The following is an 11,343-nucleotide window of genomic DNA, read 5'->3' on the forward strand; positions in this document are numbered from 1 at the left end:
TCAGGGGTATAGTATGGTATAATACATTTCTGGTGCCCCGTGTGTAGTATTGATCAGGGCTATAGTATGATGTAATACATTTCTGGTGCCCAGTGTGTAGTATTGATCAGGGGTATAGTATGGTATAATACATTTCTGGTGCCCAGTATGTATTAGTAGTCAGGGGTATAGTATGGTATAATACATTTCTGGGGCCCGGTGTGTATTAGTGGTCAGGGGTATAGTATGGTATAATATATTTCTGGGGCCCGGTGTGTATTAGTAGTCAGGGGTATAGTATGGTATAATACATTTCTGGGGCCCGGTGTGTATTAGTAGTCAGGGGTATAGTATGGTATAATATATTTCTGGTGCCCAGTGTGTAGTATTGATCAGGGGTATAGTATGGTATAATACATTTCTGGTGCCCGGTGTGTAGTATTGGTCAGGGGTATAGTATGGTATAATACATTTCTGGTGCCTGGTGTGTATTAGTGATCAGGGGTATAGTATGGTATAATATATTTTCAGGGCTCGGTGTTTTGGGTTGCCACCCTTCCATAAATTTACAGACCGTCCACAAAAATGGTGTTTCTTTTCTCCCTTCAGTAGTGCCCGGTAGAGAAAAACTGTCTGTGATTTTTGTGACTTTTTTTTTCTTTTATGCAGTGCACATAAGCCGTCTCTGGGCAGAAAAGGAAGGGGGTTGGAAAGAGGGCGAGCGTTTTAGAAGTGGAATCCCCTGTGCCGCCTGCAGGGTCAGCGGGCAGATCAGAAGGGGCACTAGTGGTGGGTATTCTGGCCTCTCTTCGCTCCCAGGCGGCTCTTTATTGCCACTTCTGGGAGTTACAATAAAGACACATTTTGGAATATTTTGACCCATGAGTGACACAGCTGTGTCTCCGTGCCCCTTACATGCATGAACACGTCACTATATATGTATAATGCAGTGTGGATATATCCTACATGTAGTAGAGCTGAGTGTGTCATATGTATATCTGACACACCTGCTACATGCAGGCTCTATACACACATGGCTCTACTGCATATGTACACATCATGAAGAACATTGTATTATCTGCTCAGACACTGGAGACCGGCACATCAGACATGGCTGCCAGATCCTGATTCCTCCCCATCACATGGCCATCACACAAGGTCCTGAGACTTGGGAGAAGAGTGAGGGGTCCTGCAGCTGCAGTGGAGGAGGGTCCCTGTGTATCAGGGCTGATTACTGCATTCAGTGTCTCAGGAGCTGCGCTCTTCTCTTGGTCTCAGTTTTAGAAGTTGGTTTGTTATGTTCAACGTTTCCAAACCCGACAAACGTACTTATGTGGGCGATGTACAGCTTTTTCACATGAAGCAGCATTAAATTGTGGGTGTGGCCTCTAAAAAGTGGTGTGGTGTATGTCCTCAAAGATTTTGGACCATTCCTGACTCTTTTTTTATACAGTTGTCAAGAAAAAATTGAAAGGTAAGTTGGCAGCTCTGCTGTGTATATTATATTTTGGAGGCGTAGTGTACATTTATTTTTGGGGCACGATGCATGTTAGAATTTATTTCAGAGGAACCGTGTGCATTATATTATACCGCGCCCCTCAAATATATTATAATACACCCTGAGCCCCAGAAATGTACTCTGTGCCCCTAAAATATACTATACTGTTCCCCTGGAATATATTAATAGAGCTTCTGGGACAGTTTACATAACTTCATTATTTCAGAAGTGCAGTGTGCAATGCAATATATTTTGGGGGTACGGCGTTTTGGTTCTGGGGCACAGTGTAGTGGAATATATTTTGGGGGTACGGCGTTTTGGTTTTGGGGCACAGTGTAGTGGAATATAGCCTGGCGACAGTTTATAATAATTTCGAGGTGACGGTGTAGGAAGTCACCTGGGAGTCGCTCAGTGTCATTGTGTATTCTGTGTCTGACTGCATCACATCAGTTTGTGGAACTACAACTCTCAGCATGCCCTCACTGTTCTATAGGTCCTACTGGGATCTGTAGTTCCACAGGTAAAGGCTTTGTGCTGCTGGGAGTATTTGGGGCCTCTTGGTATTGGTGGCACTACTAGGGAGGTATTTTCACTGCACTGTGGGGTCTGGTGCTGCAGGGGGCGTTGTGCGATGCGGGGTATCTAGGGTAATTTGGACACCGCAGGGTGGTATTTGGCCCTGTGTGATACTACTTGTTAGCTGGTGAAGCCAGGGTGGAAACCTCTTGAGGAGCCCTGATGTATTGCATCTACCCAGCAGATAACAGTAATATTTACCATCCTCGCTGGGCGACTCTGCATCTCCAATATGAAGCACGTATCTCACAGCGACCCGCTGCTCTTCTGCAATGTGGCTGGGGGCGATATTGTATGCGGGCTGGGAGTGATGTGCCCCGGGGTCCCCCAGTCCGCCCTTCATTGGGGTACATTTCACACGGGGTGTAAATACTCCAAATGTTTTGTGCAGCATTTACTATACAAGCCCGGTGGATGATACTGTAATAAATCTACATCGGGGGATTCATGAGTATATCTAAAGGAAAAACTATCTCTGTTGCCCCCGGCAACCAATCACAGCGCAGCTTTCATCTTGTATTCTGTGCTAGTAAAGTGATTGGTTGCCGGGGGCAACGGAGACAGTGTTTCTTCTAGGCTGTTTCATAAATCTGCCCCATAGTGTTGAAGAAATCCCTGCAGGATATGTAATATCCGTCATCTGATAACTGTTTGCTGCAGATCTCACGTTTTACAACAGAAGGGTGAAATCAGCGGCAAACGCCAAAGTTCAAGACAAAATCCACAACATGATAGTCCGACTTAAATGACGGATTCTGTAAACCCTTGTTACATGAATTGATCTCTTACTATTTCAGTCGCTCCCTCTGGCTGGTGGTCCCTGGGGCTCGGGTGTTGTGGCCAGCAATGGCGCTCCCTCTGGCTGGTGGTCCCTGGGGCTCAGGCGTTGTGGCCAGCAATGGCGCTCCCTCTGGCTGGTGGTCCCTGGGGCTCAGGCATTGTGGCCAGCAATGGCGCCCCCTCTGGCTGGCGCTTTGTGACAGATCTTTGCTGTTGGATCTATTTCCTTGTATGCTTGAAGGACTTGCTGGCGCCTCTTGTTTCTTCATCTGCTGGTGGCGCCATATCTAGTCCTCTTCTAGCTTCTCTGGCCGTTACCGCCGAAATCCAACCCAGTTAGGTTCACTTCTTGTCAATGTCCCCAGCAGTTGTCATCTAGCTTCAAGATGGCGTCTGAGTCACCAACTGTCATTATGTGCTATAAGCATTATGATGTCAGGCTCTGACTGCTGTAGGCTCCGCCCACCCCAGGCTCCACCCACTTCAGCACTGCACTGTTCAGAGGCCTATCACTATTATGTCTTGTCCCACAGGCAATGAATAAAAGGGCCCGTATCAGCCCCTTCCGATAGCAGTGAAGGGGCCCGCGTCGCCCCCTTCCGATAGCAGTGAAGGGGCCCGCGTCGCCCCCTTCCGATAGCAGTGAAGGGGCCCGCGTCGCCCCCTTCCGATAGCAGTGAAGGGGCCCGCGTCGCCCCCTTCCGATAGCAGTGAAGGGGCCCGCGTCGCCCCCTTCCGATAGCAGTGAAGGGGCCCGCGTCGCCCCCTTCCGATAGCAGTGAAGGGGCCCGCGTCGCCCCCTTCCGATAGCAGTGAAGGGGCCCGCGTCGCCCCCTTCCGATAGCAGTGAAGGGGCCCGCGTCGCCCCCTTCCGATAGCAGTGAAGGGGCCCGCGTCGCCCCCTTCCGATAGCAGTGAAGGGGCCCGCGTCGCCCCCTTCCGATAGCAGTGAAGGGGCCCGCGTCGCCCCCTTCCGATAGCAGTGAAGGGGCCCGCGTCGCCCCCTTCCGATAGCAGTGAAGGGGCCCGCGTCGCCCCCTTCCGATAGCAGTGAAGGGGCCCGCGTCGCCCCCTTCCGATAGCAGTGAAGGGGCCCGCGTCGCCCCCTTCCGATAGCAGTGAAGGGGCCCGCGTCGCCCCCTTCCGATAGCAGTGAAGGGGCCCGCGTCGCCCCCTTCCGATAGCAGTGAAGGGGCCCGCGTCGCCCCCTTCCGATAGCAGTGAAGGGGCCCGCGTCGCCCCCTTCCGATAGCAGTGAAGGGGCCCGCGTCGCCCCCTTCCGATGGTAGTAATCCGCAGACTCTCGGCAGTCCGGCCCTCACAGGGTGTTACTGTAGTTTCTGTATATGATCAGTGACCATCATTGGCTGAAGTCGTATAACACATGTTTATTTCCAAAAACTCAGATGTTTTACATGGGATTTTATTTTATTTTTTTCTATTTCTTTTATTTTTTCTAGCTTTCAGAACACAAAAATCCCCAGTTTGATTTCGGCCTCTGGGCTCCTTCAGACTGGTGATCACTACTTTGCCACAGTAAAATCGCCTTTTTTTATTTTTTTTACTTTTGAGCATCGGCGCTGCTTTTTCTGGCTAAAACATTGCTGCCTTTTGCGCGTTTTTCTCAATAGTACTTTTTAATGTTAAAAATGCATCGCACAAATCGCAAGTCTGTGCTATGCGATGCGATAAAAAGGAGGCTCCAGGGGAAACATGGGAGATTTTAAAAAACGTAGAAAGATTGGGCACGCTGCAATTTTTTATAATTTTTTTTTTTTTTTTCTTCACGCAAAATCATGAGAGTTAAAACATCACAAATGTGAAAAGAAAAAACATTTAAAAGCTTGGGTTTTATAATTCTGTGCTTGTATGCGCTCGCACATTGCGCGAGAGTTGCACGATTTTTCACAAGTGTGAAGGCACCCTTAGGCCAAGTTCACATTTGTGGCCAAAAATCCTCCCCGACATGCGGTCCTGTGTGGTTATCAGCTGATAGTTGATGGCCGCAGGATTTAGCAGGGAAACTACCATATTGTGCCGCCATTGAGGCTGTTTTTCAGGTAAACAGCAGTTTGGCCACAAAACCTCGAGGTTAATAATAATTTGGATTCCGCACTGAACAGCCGGTCCTGCAGGTTTTGGCTACGATGTGAATTTTTTGGCTATGCGGCAAAATCCGACTTTCCAACGTAAATGTCATTGAGATGCGACAACCAGCATGCAGCTGCAGTTATCTGTGTAATATCCACAGATAGTGGATAGTGGAAAGTTAACCTCTGGCAGTTTTCCCTCCTCATTTAAACACTCCATCATATCCCCTCTGCTTAAAAAACCAACCCTGGACCCAACTGATGCTGCCAACTACCGACCCATCTCAAACCTCCCCTTCATCTCCAAATTACTAGAACGCCTGGTTTACTCCCGCCTTACATGCTTTCTCTCTGACAACTCGCTCCTCGACCCCCTCCAGTCTGGTTTCCGCTCTCTACACTCGACCGAAACTGCCCTTACAAAAGTAACAAATGACCTGATGACTGCAAAGTCGAGAGGTGATTACTCCCTACTAATCCTCCTTGACCTGTCTGCTGCATTTGACACGGTCGACCATAATCTCCTTCTCACTATGTTCCACTCTATTGGTCTTAAAGGGGTTGTCTCACGAAATCAAGTTGGGGTATACACTTCTGTATGGCCATATTAATGCACTTTGTAATATACGTCGTGCATTAAATATGAGCCATACAGAAGTTATTCACTTACCTGCTCCGTTGCTAGCGTCCCCGTCGCCATGGTTCCGTCTAATTTCGGTGTCTTCTTGCTTTTTGAGACGCGCTTGCACAGATGGGTCTTCTCCCTTTGGCTCAGCTTAGCAGCATCGGCGTTTTGGCACCGCCCCCTTGTACGCGTCATCGCGTAGCCCCACCCCATGACGTGTGCCGGTTCCAGCCTCCTGATCGGCTGGAATCGGCATGTGACGGGGCGGAGCTACGCGATGCGTACAAGGGGGCGGAGCCAAATCGCCGATGCTGCCGAGACGAAGGGAGAAGACCCATCTGCGCAAGCGCGTCTAAAAAAGCAAGAAGACACCAAAATTAGATGGCACCATGGCGACGGGGACGCTAGCAACGGAGCAGGTAAGTGAATAACTTCTGTATGGCTCATATTTAATGCACGATGTATATTACAAAGTGCATTAATATGGCCATACAGAAGTGTATAACCCCACTTGATTTCGCGAGACAACCCCTTTAAGGATACTGCTCTCTCCTGGTTCTCTTCCTACCTCTCTGACCGCTCTTTCAGTGTTTCCTTTGCTGGTTCTATCTCTGCTCCACTTCCTCTCGCTGTTGGGGTACCCCAGGGCTCGGTCTTTGGTCCCCTTCTTTTCTCTATCTATACTGCCCCAATTGTATAAACCATCCACAAATTTGGCCTCCAATACCATCTCTACGCTGATGACACCCAACTATACACCTCCTCTCGTGAGATCTCTGGACCATTCCTCCAAAATATCACAACTGTCTGTCCGCTGTCTCTAACACTATGTCCTCCCTTTTTCTCAAACTAAACCTCTCTAAAACGGACCTCCTTGTCTTTCCACCTTCTAACCGACCTCCCCTCAACATCTCCATTCCAGTGTCTGGCACCATCATATCCCCCAGACGGCATGCCCGATGCCTTGGGGTCACACTGGACAGTGAACTCTCCTTTGCCCCCCATATCCAATCTCTGGCCCAAACATGCCACATGCACCTCAGAAATATTGCTAAAATACGTCCGTTCCTAACCACGGACACGCTAAAGACGCTCGCGGTTGCCCTCATCCACTCCCGGCTTGACTACTGCAACTCGCTACTCATTGGCCTCCCCCGCACTAGACTCGCTCCACTTCAATCCATACTAAATGTGGCAGCTAGACTCATTTTTCTATCCAGTCGTTATTCAGACGCCTCTGCATTATGCCAGTCGCTGCGTTGGCTGCCCATCCACTGCAGAACTAAATTTAAACTCCTCTACCTCACTCACAAAGCTCTGCATGGCGGTGCACCACCATACATCACCTCCCTCCTGTCAGTACACCACCCAGCGCGCTCACTCCGATTGGCTAACACCCTCAGACTAAACACCCCTGTAATACGAACCTCACATGCTCGCCTACAGGACTTCACCAGAGCAGCACCCATCCTCTGGAACGCTCTACCCCAAGACATCCGGACAATTCCAGATGCACGAAATTTCAGACGTGCCTTAAAAACGCACCTTTTCAGGGCAGCATACCAAATCCCCTGACCTAGTCCCTCGCCCCTCCCTATGGTGCTCCACCATGTTTGCCTTCTGATAAATGATCCGTACATGAAATTTCCTATTGCTTGTGTTCCCCAACCCCTGCACCTCCTGTACCACCCTCAACCCATTTGTGTCTAACCCAATGTACCTTATATTGTAATTGTTTTGCATTTATCCATGCCTGAAAGCGCTGCGGAATAAGTTGGCGCTATACAAATAAAGATTATTATCCAGAAGGGCGAGATGGCGCTCCTGCTGTTCCTGCTACAGCCAAGTATGCAGAATGTATTTGTTTTCTGTGTTGATACACAATATTGGTCTTATTGTAATCGCAGGTATATGTATATTTGTATTACTTCTAGACAAACACCACAACATAGTTTAATAAGTAACATTTACCATAGGTGTGTTTTTATTTTTATTTTTTTTTTGGGACCCCACACAGTAAATACATTTAGAGGTAATTTTTTACACTTTTACTAGCAAATTTCAAAAGCTGTTTTGTGTTTTTGTTTTTTTTAAATTTTAATGACAAATTCAGTTCTGAGACGTATTGTAACCCCTTCCCGTCCCATGACGTAAGGGTACATCCTGGAGGCGGGGTATTTTCCGCAAAATGATGTACCCTTACGTCATAGGGATAGCGCGAGATCATAGCAGATCTCGTGCTATCCCGCAGCGGGAGGCAGCTGTCACTAGTAGCAGGCGTCCTGCTGCGACAGGGAAAGGGTTCACAAAGGGCGCACGCTCCCTCTGTGACTCCAGCCGGCTCTCGCGGTAACATCGCGAGAGACCGGCAGGTTGCTATGGCAACAGGACGCCAGTTACCGGCATCCTGTATTGTCATAGCCTGTGATCGCTATAGTAAGCGATAAGGCATGGCAGGAGAGAAGTTCTGCCATGCCTTTTTGTAGCAATCTGCAGTCCTGCTGTGTAAGTCCTTCAGAGGGACACAGATTGTGTAAAAAGAGGAAAATAAAGTACAAAAAATAAAAATGTAAAAAAAAAGTTAAACCCTTTTTTTTATGCTTTTTCTCATATTAGCATAAAAAAAATCCCACATATTTGGTATTGACTGTCCGTAACGACGTGTACAATAAATTAAACATGCTTTTCATCCTGTGCGGCAAAAAGCGTTAAAAAAAAATGCTAAACTGAGGGAAAAATGCTATTTTTTAGCATTTTGTCTCCCAAAAACCACAAAAGTGATAAACGTGTACCCTAAAATGGTACCAATAAAAACTACAGAAATAAGCCCTCACAGAGCTCCGTCCATGGAAAAATAAGTTAAAGGGGTTGCCCCGCGCCGAAACGGGTTTTTCCCCCCCGTTCGGTGCGAGACAACCCCGATGCAGGGACTTAAAAAAAAAAAACGCACAGCGCTTACCTGAATCCCCGCGCTCCGGTGAATTCTTACTTACCGGTTTAAGCTGGCCGCCGGGATCTTCTCTCTCGGTGGACCGCAGGGCTTCTGTGCGGTCCATTGCCGATTCCAGCCTCCTGATTGGCTGGAATCGGCACGTGACGGGGCGGAGCTACACGGAGGCGGCATCCTGCACGAGAGGCCCCATTGAGAAAAGGAGAAGACCCGGACTGCGCAAGCGCAGCTAATTTGGCCATTAGACGCCGAAAATTAGACGGCCTCCATGGAAACGAGGACGCTAGCAACGGAGCAGGTAAGTGAAAAACTTCTTATAACTTCTGTATGGCTCATAATTAATGCACGATGTACATTACAAAGTGCATTAATATGGCCATACAGAAGTGTATAGACCCACTTGCTGCCGCGGGACAACCCCTTTAATAAGTTATAGGACTTTGAATGCAGTGAGTTTAGAAAAAAAATTATTTCCAAAAAAGGGTTTTTATTGTGGAAAAATCTAAAAAAATATAAGCATTTTGGTATCGTTGTAACTGTACCGACCCGCAGAAAAAAATGTAGTCATTTATGCTGCATAATTAACGCTTAAAAAAAAAATCTATGCCAGAATTGATGCGTTTTCTCTCCCTACGATCATAAAAAAATACTAAAAGTTTTACGATCTAGTCTGTGCACCCAAAAATGGTACCAATAAAAACTACAGTTTGCCACGCAAAAAACAAGTTCCTGCTCCTGGCTCTTCCATCCCCCCCCCCCCCCCCCCCCCGCAGATGAGGACGACTTATATCTGCTCAGTGTGAAAACCGAGCCGATATACGTTCTTGTGAATGCAGCCCACGGGGTTAAGGGCCTATATATCAGAAACCCACATGACGCACTCAAGCTTCAAAACTGCACCCTTCAAAGGATTCTAAATGGTATTTTGGAAGGTTATTGACCCTTTAGATCAGTGGTTGTTAACCTTGCTGCAGGTGCTGTACCCAGAAAGTTTCAGATATGTTTTCACTGAACCTTTGTAATTGGAAAAATAAAATGATTTTTTTTTCAAATTCCAAACCCCGGTATATTAGGGTAACCAGATTTTTCCAGGGTCAAAGCGGGACAGAGGGGTGTGGTCAGGGGGTGGGGCTTATCAATGTATGATTTTATTTCTGTCATAAAGACTGGGAGCAAATTCTGCAGACTTTCTGCTTCCAAAAAAACTGTCCCATTAACCCTTTCCAATCCAATTTTAGATTCAGGGTTTCCTAAAAGGCTTTCTCTTTCTGCAGTTATACAACAGTGCCATCTGCTGGCTAAAGCCAGTGTGTGTGCGCCAGAGAGGCTCCGACAGCAGAGTGGCTGGCCATAGACGGTAAGAATATCCTGTCAGCTGTCTTCTGACATTGGAGCTGTTCATGCTTCAATCAGAATGTAGGAAGACATCAGACAGTGGATTGGAAAGGGTTACAATCCGTACCATTGGTGCAAACTGGCTAACTTCCCAGCAGTCTGTAGTGGTTCCACCTGACGAGTATCCCCTCACCAGCGGCACCGCACCTGACCAGGCCGGACGGTCACTATGATAATTACTGATTGTAGTGGTTTTTGTGCTCCTCGGCGGTGTGACTCTTGTAGAGGTGGGTTATATTGTCTTTGTGTACTAATTAAGAACCCAATTAGCTGTTTGCTGTTGCTCCTCGTATAGCAGCTTTACTATATAAGATTTGCGCGGTTTGGCTGCTGCAGTAACAATTGACTATGATAAACGGGAGAGAACAGAAGATGCTGATTGTCTTGTGGGCTGGAGCACCTTCAATGTCATTATTTTGGGTTATGGTTCCTGATATACAGTTGTGCTGACAGCTTTCTGGGTCTGTATACAACCTGAGGATCGCCTGTCTGTTAGTCCATGAGGAAAACAGTAAAACTTGTTCTGATGTTTCTATTGCACGTTCGTATAGCATATCTCCTTGGTCTCAGTGCCCGCTGAGTGCCATCACAAGTGACCCACTACATTATGCCCCTATGTTTAGGGCTGATAAGTCAATTACCCAACATCTTCATTTAGAACGTTTTTGATTGGTTTACTTGCCCCGTGGGGTCGTGAATCTTTATTTAATGGGGTTTTCCAGGCAGCACCCGCCGTCAGTGCCAGGATACACTATGGTTGCAGCCGTGATCCCTGGGTGATGGTTGGTGCCAGTATTTGCAGGCATAGCTGTCATTAAAATTAGTGGGAGTTGCGCCTGCAATTACGAGCTCCAACCACTACAAAGGGGTCGGAGCAGCGTCTTCTGTTCCGACCCCGGTGTATGCTGACGTTGATAGTGGGCTCTTCCTGGAAAACCACCTTATAGTCAAGCATATAGGAGCTCTTCGCTCCTGTGATACATGTGCTGTCAGCAGCGATGTGCGTGGATGTTTCTCCCTAGCTGCTTTATACAATGGCTTTATTTGGGCTGATTTTCCCCTAATGGTTGTGTAAGGGAGGTTTCACATCTGTGTTGAGGATTCCGTTCTAGGAGCAGGAAAGTGAAATCCCTGTGGTCAAGCGGCCCGAGCTCTGTCCAGAGGCGGGGCCAACAGCGCCGGACCGACCCTATTGAGTATATTGGGTTCTACCTGCTTTCCGCCCAGCTTTTGGATGGTATGTATTAGTGGTCAGGGGTATAGTATGGTATAATACATTTCTGGTGCCCGGTGTGTAGTATTGATCAGGGGTATAGTATGGTATAATACATTTCTGGAGCCCGGTGTGTAGTATTGATCTGGGGTATAGTATGGTAAAATACATTTCTGGGGCCTGGCGTGTAGTATTGATCAGGGGTATAGTATGGTATAATACATTTCTGGGGCCCGG

The sequence above is a fragment of the Eleutherodactylus coqui genome, chromosome 9, assembly GCF_035609145.1.
Source record: "Eleutherodactylus coqui strain aEleCoq1 chromosome 9, aEleCoq1.hap1, whole genome shotgun sequence".
Classification (NCBI taxonomy): Eukaryota; Metazoa; Chordata; class Amphibia; order Anura; family Eleutherodactylidae; genus Eleutherodactylus; species Eleutherodactylus coqui.